Source organism: Meriones unguiculatus, chromosome 5, assembly GCF_030254825.1.
Source record: "Meriones unguiculatus strain TT.TT164.6M chromosome 5, Bangor_MerUng_6.1, whole genome shotgun sequence".
In the NCBI taxonomy this organism is placed as follows: domain Eukaryota; kingdom Metazoa; phylum Chordata; class Mammalia; order Rodentia; family Muridae; genus Meriones; species Meriones unguiculatus.
Window position 1 is genome coordinate 36,920,969 of NC_083353.1, and position 13,522 is coordinate 36,934,490.

The window sequence follows — 13,522 nt, forward strand, 5'->3', positions numbered from 1 at the left end:
GTTTTTTATTTATTTTATTTTTTTGGTTTTATTTTTTCAAGATAGAATTTCTCTGTGTTCACCTGATTTTCCTGGAACACACTCTGTACCCTCAAACTCAGAAATATGCCGGCTTCTGCCTCCTGATTGCGAAGATCAAAGGCATGCACCATCACCTCCAGCTTTCTCTATTTTTTTCTTTTTTAAAGACGCAGAAGTTAAATGTGCCACAATTTTTGTATCCATTTCTCAGCTGAGGGACATCTAGGTTGTTTCCAGATTCTGGCTATTACGAATAAAGATGCTGTGAACATAACTGAACAAATGTCCTTGTTGTATGGTGAAGCATCTTTTATGTATATGCCCAGGAATTAGGGATAGCTGGATTTGAGGTGGCACTATTCCTAATTTTCTGAGAAAGAACCAGATTGATTTCCAAAGTGGTTGTGCAGGTTTACATTTCCACCAGCAATGGAGGAATGTTCCCCTTTCTCCATAACCTCTCCATCATATGTTGTCACTTGAGTTTTTGATCTTAGCCATTCTGACAGATTTAAGTTGGAATCTCTGGGTCATTAAGATTTGCATTTCCTAGATGACTAAAGATGTTGAACATCTCCTTAAGTGTTTCTCTGCCATTTGATGGTCTTCTGTGGAGAACTCTGTGTTTAGCTCTATAACCCATTTTTTAAAATTTAATTTAACTTGTATATTTATTTATTATAATTCATTCACTTTGTATGCCTGCTGCAGCCCCATCCCTCATCTTTTTCCAGTCCCACCCACTCTTCCTCTTTTCCCTCCATGCCCTTTCCCTAGTCCCTTGATAGGGAAGGAACTCCTCCTCCTCTATCAGACCCTAGCCTATCAGGTCTTATCAAGGCTGGCTGCATCATCTTCCTCTGTGGCCTGCAAAAACCCTGGGAGAGGTGATCAAAGAGCCAGCTACTGATTTCATATCAGAGACAGCCCCAGTACCCTTTATTAAGAACCCACTTGGAAACTGAGCAGACAATGGACTTCCTTTGAACAGGGGGTCTAGGTCTCCTACATGCATGACATTGGTTGGTGTATCTGTCTATGCAGGTCCCCCTGGGCCCAGGTATTTTGACTCTGTTGTTGTCCTTGTGTATCTCCCTCTTCTTCCATAAGAACTCTGGCACTCTGCACAAAGTTTGGCCATGAGTCTCAATATCTCCTTCAATACCTTTATGGGTAGAGTTTTTCAGGGGCCCTCTGTGGAAGGTTCCTCTCCTCTTCCTTGTCTTCTCCTACTTTTGATGTCTATCCTGTTTGCCCTTCTGAATGAGGATTAAGCATCTTCCTTAGGGTCTTACTTGATTTTAGCTTTATGACTGTAGATTTTAGTATGTTTATCCTATATCATATGGCTAATATCCACTTATGGGTACATACCATATATTTTTTTCTGCTTCTGGGTTACGTCACTCAGAATGATATTTTCCAGTTCCCACCACTTGCCTGGAAATTTCATGATTTCCTTGTTTTTAATTTCAGAGTATTATTCCATTGTGTAAATGTACCACAATTTCTGTATCCATACCTCCATTGAGGGGCATCTAGGTTGTTCCCAGATTCTAACTTTCAAATAAAGCTGCTATGAACATAGTTGAGCAAATGTCCTTACTGAATGGTGGGGCGTCTTTTAGGTATATGACTAGGAGTGGTATAGATGGATCTTGAGAAAGCACCAGATTGATTTCCAAAGTGGTTGTACAAGGTTACATTCCCACAAGCAATGAATGAGGGTTCCCCATTTTCCACATCCTCTTGAGCATGCATCATCCCTTGAGTTTTTCATCTCAGCAATTCTTATTGGTGTAAGTTAAAATCTCATGGTAGTTTTGATTTGCATTTCCCAAATGCAAAGGATGTTGAACACTTCTTTTTCTTGTTATTAAATTTTTGGGGTCGCTCATGTATACTATCATATCATCTGCAAATAGTGACACTTTGACTTCAAGTACTATGTTGAAGAGATATGGAGACAATGGGCAGCCTTGCCTTATCCCTGATTTCAGTGGGATTGATTTAAGTTTCTCTCTGTTTAGTTTGATGTTGCCTATAGGCTTTCTGAATATTGCCTTTACTACGTTGGAACTAGAAAAGATTATCCTGAGTGAGCCAACTCAAAAGCAGAAAGACACACATGGTACATACTCATAGGTAGATATTAGACATATAAGATAAACATGCTAAAATCTACAGTCCTAAAGAAAATAAACAACAAAGAGGACCCTAGGGAAGAGGCTTGACCCTCATTCAAAGAGTAAACAGGATAGTCATCGGAAGTAGGAGAATACAGGGAACAGGACAGGTGCCTTCCAAAGTGTGCCTCTGAAAGACTTTACCCAAAAGGGTATCAAAACAGATGCTGAGATTTGGCAGAATGCAGGTAATCTTATGGGAGAAGAGGGAGATAGAAAGACCTGGAGGGAGCAGAAGCTCCCCAGGAAATTAGCAGAACCAACAAATTGGGCCCATGGGGGCCTGCAGAGGCTGATGAACCAACCAATGACCATGTATGAAGAAGACCTAGAACCCCTGCTAAGATGTAGCCAATAAGCTGCTCAGTTTTCATGTGGATTCCTAGTAAGGGGAGCAGGGCCTCTCTCTGACATGGATCTGTTGCCTTCTCTTTGATTACTTTGCCTTATTTTGTGGGGTCATTGTCAGGCCACAGAGGAAAAAGATGCAGGTAGTCCTGATGAGACTTGATAGGCTTTGGTCAGGTGGTAAGGGAAGAGGACCCCCGCCCTTCTGAGAAATAGGGGAATGGGGGAAAGAGAGAGAAGGGTGGAACTGGGATGAGATGGGGGAGGGGGCTACAATTGGGATGTAAACTGAATAAATTATAAGAAAAATTTAAATTAAAAAGAAGTAGGAGTTTATATGGACACAAAATTCTACAATTTACTTAAAATTCATAAAATTTATAAAATTTACTTAATTCATAAAATTTACTTAAATCCTTTTCTTTTTATTTAAATTTCTTTTTATAGAGCAAGAAAGATAGCTCTAAATATCCAAGTGTACTTACTCACTTGTTTAACCTTGCTCTGCATAAAAATCTATTTCAGGATTACTGGTTCTGCAACTTGGGAGACAAAAAAGTTCACATCCACATTAAAGAAGCACACTTTGTCTTTAGCTTAGTACATCTGGTGAGACTGGTGCCTACAGGGTGGCATGGCTTTAAACTAATTTGGTCAAATTGCAAAGAACCTGTATAGGGCAATGTACTACAAAGTATATAAATACAACTGGAATATCTATAAACACCTTAAATGTAAATGGCAAAGCCATTTTTTTTCTTATGCTGTTAATGACATTGTATGCTCATTTTTTTTAACTTTCTTTCCCTCACTCATGCACATCTTAAAAAAATTATTCAGAAAAGCTGATAAATTTATACATAAAAACTGAGGGAGGGAGGCCCGGAGCCAAGATGGCTGCACTGGGAGAGCACTGTGTCTGAGAAGCAGGACAGCACTCTCCGTGCAGCGACCAGGAGACTGAACTCTGGGCCCTGAAACCACAGCAGTCACCTGTTTCCCAGGTGAGGGGAGGCTCCCACGGTGTGGGAATCAGTCGGGTCCACTCTCGGCTGCCCAGCCTGAACCCTGAGGAGATCCCGGGTGGCGCGGGCTTTGGGTCTCCGGGCTGGTGCCTTAACCCTGCGTGTCCCCATCACTTTCCCAGGCTGATCCGTGGGCACAAGAGTGCCTGAGGCTGGGAGTCCCAGTCGCGGGGGGACCCCACGGGGAAGCAAGGTTGTGGGTCTGATCGTGGGTCACACAGTCTTTCCCCAGAAGGTCTCTGGGACAGCAGTTTTCCGCCGCCATCACAGCCAAGCTCCTGCCTCGCGAGGAGAGCTACACGCTCAGCTCAACTGTACAGACAAGCTGCATGCCCCAGTACAACAGGGACTTGGAACCCCTGTCCGGAGAGGACCCCACAGAGAAGCAAGAAACCGTGCTGCTGGGATCACCTAGGAAAAGTCTAGCAGACTGCAGATCGCAGATAGGAGAGTACGCCCAGCCATCACAGATCTGGGCCCAAACAGGGAGCACAGAGTGATTGGAAACTCAGCTCCCACAGACTAGCAGGCGGGCACACGCTCCGCCAGCCCAGAGGCCTGCATTGTACCAACTACTCCTTACAGACAGAACTGTGTGCCCCAAGACACCAGAGCAGTACTCACCCACCACAGATTACCTCTTGGGTTCTGGGGCACAGAGCTCCAACCTCAGACCTACAAAAGACCGGAAACCCTGAGATCAACCCCCAGATACTGCTCTAAGGGGCAACCAGTTATCCCTAACAAAACCGACCAAACCATGGGACACACAGGTTACAGCAGCTGATCACTAAATTTACAGCAAGAAACCCAGAAGGAGGGCAGCTGTCTCCAGGACTTCTCCCGGTGAGAGGAGAGCCCTCTTGAGTAATCAGGACCACAGTTTCCACCTAGGTCTCTATGCCTGAGGTGAGCTGTAACAACTCCTGAAAAACACCAGCCATCCAGTGACTATACCCAAAAAGCTGAGAAGGATTTCTACAGGAAAAACCATCTTCCTACCAAAGGGATTCTCTCCACTACAAGAGTCCAGGAACAACCAGAAACTAAGTTCAAACAACTAAGATAGCCCAATGGGTAGAGGACACCGTAAAAGTTCAACCAACAAGAGCCAGAGCATTATGGCATCTCCAGAACCCAGTTATCCAAATAGCCCTAGAAACCCCAGCATAAATGAAATTCAAGGAGATGACCTAACATCTATGCTCAAGAAGATGATAACAGAGGAAACAAATAAAATACGAAAAGAAATAGAAGAAGCTGCAGCCAAAAAGTTTGTGGCCTTTAGAGAGGAAATGCTTAAATCACTGAATGAAATAAAAGAAACAGTGGATTGTTCAAACAAACAGCTGAAGGAATTGATGGAAAAACATGAAAATACAGTCAGACAGGGGAAGGAAACCAACAAAATAGCTCAAGACCTGAAGATAGAATTGGAAAAATTAAAGAAAACACAAATGGAAGAAATGGTGGAGAGAAAGAACTTAGGGAAGAAAGCAGGGACTACAGAGGTTAACATAACCAATAGGCTACAAGAAATGAAAGAAGGAATCTCAGGTGTGGAAGATACAATGGAAGAAATAGATGCATCTGTCAAAGAAAATGTTGAATCTAAAAAATTCCTGACACAGACCGTCCAATAAATTCAAGATAACATAAAAAGAGAAAACCTAAGAATAATAGGAATAGAGGAAAAAGAAGATTCCCTGCACCAAGGCCCAGAAAATATTTTCAACAAAATCATTGAAGAAAATTTCCCCAACTTAAAGGAGAGGCCAATAAGAATACAAGAGGCCTATAGAACACCCAATAAATTAGACCAGAAAAGAAAATCCTCCCGCCACAAAATAATCAAAACAGTTAGTATACAGAACAAAGAAAAAATACTAAAAGCTGCAAGAGAAAAACGCCAAATAACATATAATGGCAAACCCATTAGAATCACACCTGACTTTTCAACAGAGACTATGAAAGCCAGAAGGGCCTGGATGGATATCATGCAAGCCCTAAGAGAACACAGATGTCAGCTGAGGCTACTATACCCTGCAAAACTCTCAGTCCTCATAGACGGAGAAAACAAGATATTCAATGACAAAAACAAATTTCATCAATACCTACAAACAAATCCAGCATTACAGAAGACACTGGAAGGGAAAATACAACCCAAGAAAACTAGCTACATTAAAAAAAACACAGGAAATAAATAACCCCACTATAGCAAAACAAAAAGCAACCAAGCACACAACCGTATGACCGCAGCCAACATCAAATTCAAAGGATCTAACAACCACTGGTCATTAATCTCTCTCAATATCAATGGACTTAATTCTCCAATAAAAAGAAAAGACTAACAGAAGGATGCGTAAACAAAACACAGCAATCTGTTGTATACAAGAAACATACCTAAGTCACAAAGATAGAGATTACCTGAGGGTAAAGGGATGGAAGACGGCTTTTCAAGCAAATGGACCCAAGAAGCAAGCAGGAGTAGCCTTTCTAATATCTGATAAAATAAACTTTCAACCAAAATTAATCAAAAGAGATGGGGAAGGACACTTCATACTCATCAAGGGAAAATTCCACCAAGAAGACATCACAATCCTGAACATCTATGCCCCAAATACAAGGGCACCCACATTTGTGAAAGAAACATTGATAAAACTTAAACCACACATAGATCCCCACACACTAATAGTGGGAGACTTCAACACCCCACTCTCAACAAAGGACAGATCAACAAAACAGAAATTAAACAAAGAAACAATATCTCTAACAGAGGTCATGAATCATATGGACCTAACAGACATTTACAGAACCTTACACCCAAACACAAAAGAATTTACCTTCTTCTCAGCACCTCATGGAACCTTCTCCAAAATAGACCACATAGTTGGTCACAAAGCAAGCCTCAACAGATACAAGAAGATTGAAATAATCCCTTGTATCCTGTCTGATCACCATGGAATAAAGCTGGACCTCAGTAACAACAGAAATAGCAAAAAGCCTACACACACATGGAAACTGAACAACTTCCTACTAAATGACAGCTGGGTCAGGGAAGAAATAAAGAAAGAAATTAAAATCTTCCTAGAACTCAATGAAAATGAAGACACAACATACCCAAACTTGTGGGACACAATGAAGGCAGTGCTAAGAGGAAAGTTCATAACACTAAGTCCCTTCAAGAAGAAATTCGAGACAGCTCATTCAAGCACCTTAATGGCTCACTTAAAAACCCTAGAAAAACAAGAAGCAGACACACCAAGAAGGAGTAGACGGCTGGAAATAATCAAACTCAGGGCTGAAATCAATCAATTGGAAACAAATAAAACAATTCAAAGAATCAATGAAACCAAGAGCTGGTTCTTTGAGAAAATCAACAAAATAGACAAACCCTTAGCCAAGCTAACTAAAAGGCAGAGAGACACCATCCAAATCAACAAAATCAGAAATGAAAAGGGGGACATAACTACAGACACTGAGGAAATCCAAGCAATCATTAGGACTTACTTCAAAAGTCTTTATGCAACAAAATTTGAAAATTTAAATGAAATGGACAATTTTCTTGATTGATTCCACTTACCAAAGCTAAATCAGGACCAGGTAAACCAATTAAATAGTCCTATATCACCCAAGGAAATAGAAGCTGTCATTGAAAGTCTCCATCCAAAAAAAGCCCAGGACCTGATGGTTTCAGCCTAGAATTCTACCAGACATTCAAAACAGAGCTAACTCCAGTTCTCTTCAAACTATTCCACACAATTGAAACAGAAGGAACATTACCAAACTCATTCTATGAAGCCACAGTCACCTTGGTACCTAAACCTCACAAAGACTCAACCAAAAAAGAGAACTTCAGGCCAATCTCTCTTATGAACATTGATGCAAAAATACTCAACAAAATACTCGCAAACCGAATACAAGAACACATCAAAGATATCATCCACCATGACCAAGTAGGCTTCATCCCAGGTATGCACGGATGGTTCAATATACAGAAATCCATCAATGTGATCCACCATATTAACAAACTGAAAGAAAAAAAAAACACATGATAATCTCCCTAGATGCTGAAAAAGCATTTGACAAAATCCAACATCCATTCATGTTTGAAGTATTGGAGAGATCAGGGATACAAGGCACATATCTAAACATAGTAAAGGTGATATACAGCAAACCTATAGCCAACATCAAACTAAACAGAGAGAAACTTAAAGCAATTCCACTAAAATCAGGGACAAGACAAGGCTGCCCACTCTCTCCATATCTCCTCACCATAGTGCTGGAAGTCCTTGCTAGAGGAATAAGACAATTGAAGGAGATCAAGGGGATACAAATTGGAAAGGAAGAAGTCAAATTATCACTATTTGCAGATGATATGATAGTATATGTGAGTGACCCCAAAAACTCTAACAGGGAACTCCTACAGCTGTTAAACACCTTCAGCAAAGTGGCCGGATACAAAATTAACTCACAAAACTCAGTAGCCCTCCTGTATACAGAAGACAAAAGGGCTGAGAAAGAAATTAGGGAAACAACACCCTTCACAATAGCCACAAATGACATAAGGTACCTCGGAGTAACACTAACCAAGGAAGTCAAAGACTTGTATGAAAAAAATTTCAAATCTCTGAAGAAAGAATTAGAAGAAGATATGAGAAGATGGAAAGATCTCCCATGCTCATGGCTTGGCAGGATTAACATAGTAAAAATGGCCATCTTACCAAAAGCAATCTACAGATTCAATGCAATTCCCCATCAAATTACCAACACAATTCTTTACAGACCTGGAAAGAAAAATTCTCAGCTTCATATGGAATAACAAGAAACCCAGAATTGCTAAAACAATCCTCTACAATAAAAGATCTTCTGGAGGTATCTCCATCCCTGATCTTAAGTTGTACTATAGAGCAACAGTTTTAAAAACTGCATGGTACTGGCATAGAAACAGAATGGTGGATCAATGGAACCGAACAGAGGACCCAGAAATAAAGCCACACACTTATGGACACCTGATCTTTGACAAAGACGCCAAAACCATACAATGGAAAAAAGATAGCATCTTCTACAAATGGTGCTGGTCCAACTGGATGTCTACATGTAGCAAAATGAAAATAGATCCATACTTATCACCCTGCCCAAAACTGAAGTCCAAGTGGATCAAAGACCTCAACATAAAACCAGACACATTAGATCGACTAGAAAAAAAAGTGGGGAATACCCTAGAACTCATTGGTACAGTAGAAAACTTCCTAAACAGAACACCAACAGCACAGGCTCTAAGAGCACCAATCAATAAATGGGACCTCATGAAACTGAAAAGCTTCTGTAAAGCAAAGGACACCGTCATCAAAACAAAGTGCCTGCCTACAGATTGGGAAAGAATCTTCACCAACCCTTTATCTGATAGAGGACTCATATCCAGTATATATAAAGAACTAAAGAAGCTGAAAAGCAGCAAACCAAGTAATCCACTTAAAAAATGGGGAACAGAGCTAAACAGAATTTTCGACAGAGGAATATCAAATGGCAGAGAAGCACTTAAAGAAATGCTCAACCTCATTAGCCATTAGAGAAATGCAAACCAAAACAACCCTGAGATTTCACCTTACACCCATGAGAATGGCCAAGATCAAAAACTCAAGTGACAACACATGCTGGAGAGGTTGTGGAGAAAGGGGAACCCTTCTCCACTGCTGGTGGAAATGTTAACTTGTACAACCACTCTGGAAATCAATCTGGCTCTTTCTCAGACAACTAGGAATAGCGCTTCCTCAACATCCAGCCATACCACTCCTGGGCATATATCCAAAAGAGGCTCAAGTACACAAAAAGGATTTTTGCTCAACCATGTTTGTAGCAGCTTTATTTGTAAGAGCCAGAAGCTGGAAACAGCCCGGATGCCCCTCAACTGAAGAATGGGTGCAGAAACTGTGGTACATCTATACAATGAAGTATTACTCAGCAATGAAAAATAAGGAAATCATGAAATTTGCAGGTAAATGGTGGCACCTGGAAAGAATCATCTTGAGTGAGTTGTCCCAGAAGCAAAAAGACACACATGGTATATACTCACTCATATAGACATACAACATAGAACAAACCCACTAAAATCTGTGCAACTAAAGAAACTAAGCAAGAGAGAGGACCCTACCTACAATGGTCAATCCCCATCCTGAAAGGCAAAGAGGATGGACATCCGAAGAAGAAGAAAACAGGAAACACCCTAGGAACCTACCGCAGAGGGCCTCTGAAAGCCTCTGCCCTACAGACTATCAAAGCAGATGCTGAGCCTGATGGGCAACTGTTGGGCAGAGTGAATGGAATTTTATGTAAGAACTGGGAAATAGTAAGAGCTGGAGAGGACAGGGCCTCCATAAAGAGAGCAAAAGAACAAGAAAATCTGAACACAGGGAACTTCCCAGAGACTCATACTCCAACCAAGGACTATTCATGGAGATAACCTAGAACCCCTGCACAGATGTAGCCCATGGCAGCTCATTCTCCAAGTGGGTTACATAGCAATGTGAAGAGAGACTGCCTCTGACATAATCTGACTGGTCTGCTCTTTGATCACCTCCCCTGGGGGGGAGCAGCCTTACCAGGCCATAGTAGAGGACAATGCAGCCACTTTTGATGTGAACTGATGGACTAAGATCAGAAAGGAGAGGAGAACCTCCCCTATCAGTGGACTTGGGGAGTGGCATGCATGCAGAAAGGAGAGGGAGGGTGGGATCAGGAGGGGAGGTGGGAGGGGCTTATGGGGGGATGTAGAATGAATAAAGTGTAATTGATGAAAAATTAAAAAAAAAAGAAAAACAAAAGAAAAGATAATTTAAGAACCTTAAATGACTTTCAAAATTGGAGGAAAACATGGAGTTAGTCAATTTACATGGAGCACGTCTCGCCCCTTGGGGCAATGGTCTCCTGAACCTACTCAGACCTCGGACACCACCACTGCTAGTTCTAGAACTAATGCAGGATGTTCCAATGAGGGGGCTAAGGCTTCTTATAATATTTCCTATAAGTTCACACCTGTTTGTCTATATCCCCCATTTTTATTCATTGTTAGCCAGATAGAGCCAAGTAATTGTGGTAATGATACTTGCTTTTTTGCCCAATGCCAGAACGCTAGTGAATTTAGGTATGCCCTGGTTACTCGCATGCCTCGCTGGGTGCCTGTGCCTGTTGATGCCCCTCACGCTATGACTCTCTTCAGACAGAAAAGGGATCTTGGAATTACAGCCGCCATTGTTACTGCCATCTCATTGGCGGCTGTTGGAGCTACCATCGCGGCATTAGCTGTGAGTGATACTATGCAGACTGCTCAGACCCTAAATAATCTTTTAGCCAATGTAGCTCATGCTTTAGATGTACAAAAAGGAATTAATGCTCAACTAAAAGGAGACTTAATGGTGTTCAATCAGAGGATTGACCTCGTGCAGGAGCAAATTGATACCCTATGGCAAATAGCTCAACTTGGCTCCAATGGAAGTATGCAGGACTTTGTGTCACTAGCATACAACATGAGAATTTTTCCTGTGCTGCAAATCTGTCTAAACAATTGTCTAGCTATATTTTAGGTAATTGGACTGAAGGATTCAATACTACGATAGAGCAGCTGAGAGTGGCCATTGTTACGGCAAATTCTACCAGAGTGGTCGCAGGACTAGCCACAGGATTATCATCATGGATTGCTGCAGCCATGAATCATCTGAAGGAATGGGCGGGCATGGGAGCGTTAGCAGGCCTTCTGATGTTGGTCTCCTTGGTTTGCCTGTGGTATATATGCAAGATTAGAGTCTCACAACAGTGTAATGCAGACATGATCATTCAGGCCTTTATAGCCATTGAAGTAGGACAGTCTCCCCAAGCATGGCTGGCTACCATAAAAAGCTAAAATGTTACGCTCAGGATGCGAGGCTAAGCACTGCACCCAGGGTCAACCTCTTTCGACCCAGAGAAGAGCATGTCTGATGAGAGCGGGTTGATGCCCCAGGTCCCGCCTCTGAGAAAAAGGTATCAGACGGGTCTGATGCTCTTTGGGTGGATGACACCTAAATGAACATTGGTACAAAGTCCCAATTTATTTCTAATATCAGAGATCAGACCTCTACTCTTGCCTGATGCGTCTAAAACAAAAAGGGGGAACTGTAGAGAGCTGCGGAATGCTATGCCTTAAAGATGGAGCTGGTTTCCGCCTTCCACCTTCCCGATGGTGAGTGCTCTCTGTCACAAACAACTCCACATTTGGCTAAGGCTGAGGATCTGGCTTGCTTCCATGTATGTGGACCTATCTGCATTGCTCACGTGGCACGCTGGGGTTGGCTACCCAGAGGCTATTTAAGGTGTGGGTTGGCTTTCCCCAGGGTCAGAAGATCGTTCAAGGTTCCTGAATAAACTGCATTTAGAAGAACAAAAAAAAAAAAATCAGAAAGAAGGAGAGGAGGCCTCCCCTATCAGTAGACTTGGGGAGAGGCATGCATGCAGAAAGGGGGGGAGGGGGGATCGGGAGGGGAGGAGGGAGGGGCTTATGGGGGGATACAAAAGGAATAAAGTGTAATTAATAAAAGTTAAATAAAAAATTAAAAAAAACTGAGGGAACCTTATGGGTGATGGGGTAGAGAGGATAACTGCAGTGGGGACTAGGTGGATGGAAAGAGAAGGAGGGAGGAAACAAGAACTGGGAGAGAGTAGGAGAGAGTATTGAAATCTTTAGAGTGCATCCCTGAGACTTGGAAGGCTCCTTGTAGTGTATGGGGGTGACCATAGATGAGACTCCAAGAAATGGGTATTAGTGGGCATAAAGTTGGCAGCTCCTGTAGCCAGTTGAGACTGCCAGTCGAGGGAGGGAGACACCAACCAATACATAACATTTTTGACTCAAAATATGTCTTGTATACAAGACGTGTAGGGGTAAAGATGGGACAGAGATTGAGGGAATGGCAAATCAGTGACTGGCCCAGCTTGAGACCATATGGGAGAAGGCTGACCATTGTCTCTATCTGCTATGCTTCCAGACAGGAATCTAGCATAGCTGTCTTCTGAGAGGCTTTGTCCAGCAGCTGATGTAGACAAATGCAGAGACCCAAAACCAAGCAATGGCTGAGCTTGGGGAGTGCTACGGAAAAGTGGGAGAAAGGATAGAGGGAGATGGAAAGAGTCAAGGACACAACAAGAAGACCTACAGACTAATTTAACTAGTGCCCAAGGGGGCTTGAAGAGACCACACCACCAACACATATGTAGAAAATGTGCAGTTTGGTTATCATGTGGGTCCCCTAACAATAGGATCAGGGATTATCTCTGAATCTGTTGCCTACCACTGGGTCATCTTCCCCTAGCTAGGCTGGTTTGTTGCTCCCTAATGGAAGAGGATGTACTTAGTCCTGACTTAGTCTTGACTTGAGATACCAGGGTGGATTGGTACCAATTGGGGGCCTCCCCTTCTCTGAGAGGAAGGAGGGAGGAATGGAAGGGGAGTGTGGGACTAGAGCTGGGAGGAGAGGAGAGAGGGGGCTGGGAGTTAAGTAGTTAAGTAAGTAAGTAAATAAATAAATAAATGGAGGAAGAAAAAAATTCAGTGTTTGGTTGGGCAGTGGTGCACACACCTTTAGAGCAGCTCTTGGGAGGCAGAGACAGGCAGATCTCTGTGAGCTCAAAGCCAGGTTGGTCTATAGAGTAAGCTCCAGGACAGCAAGAGCTACACAGAGAAACCCTGTCTTAAAAAACCAATCAACCAACCGACTAACCAAGAATATTGACTATGGTATGTGGGTACAACTCAGCTACAGAATGCTTTCCTAACATGTGGGTCCATGGGTTCTATTACATACCAAAAGGGAATAAAATATTGGTTCTTATGAGGAGTTCATGAAGATTAAATGAATAATTTCCATTTGTTTTTTACCCTCCCCCCTTGCCAAAATTATGTCCCTTTTG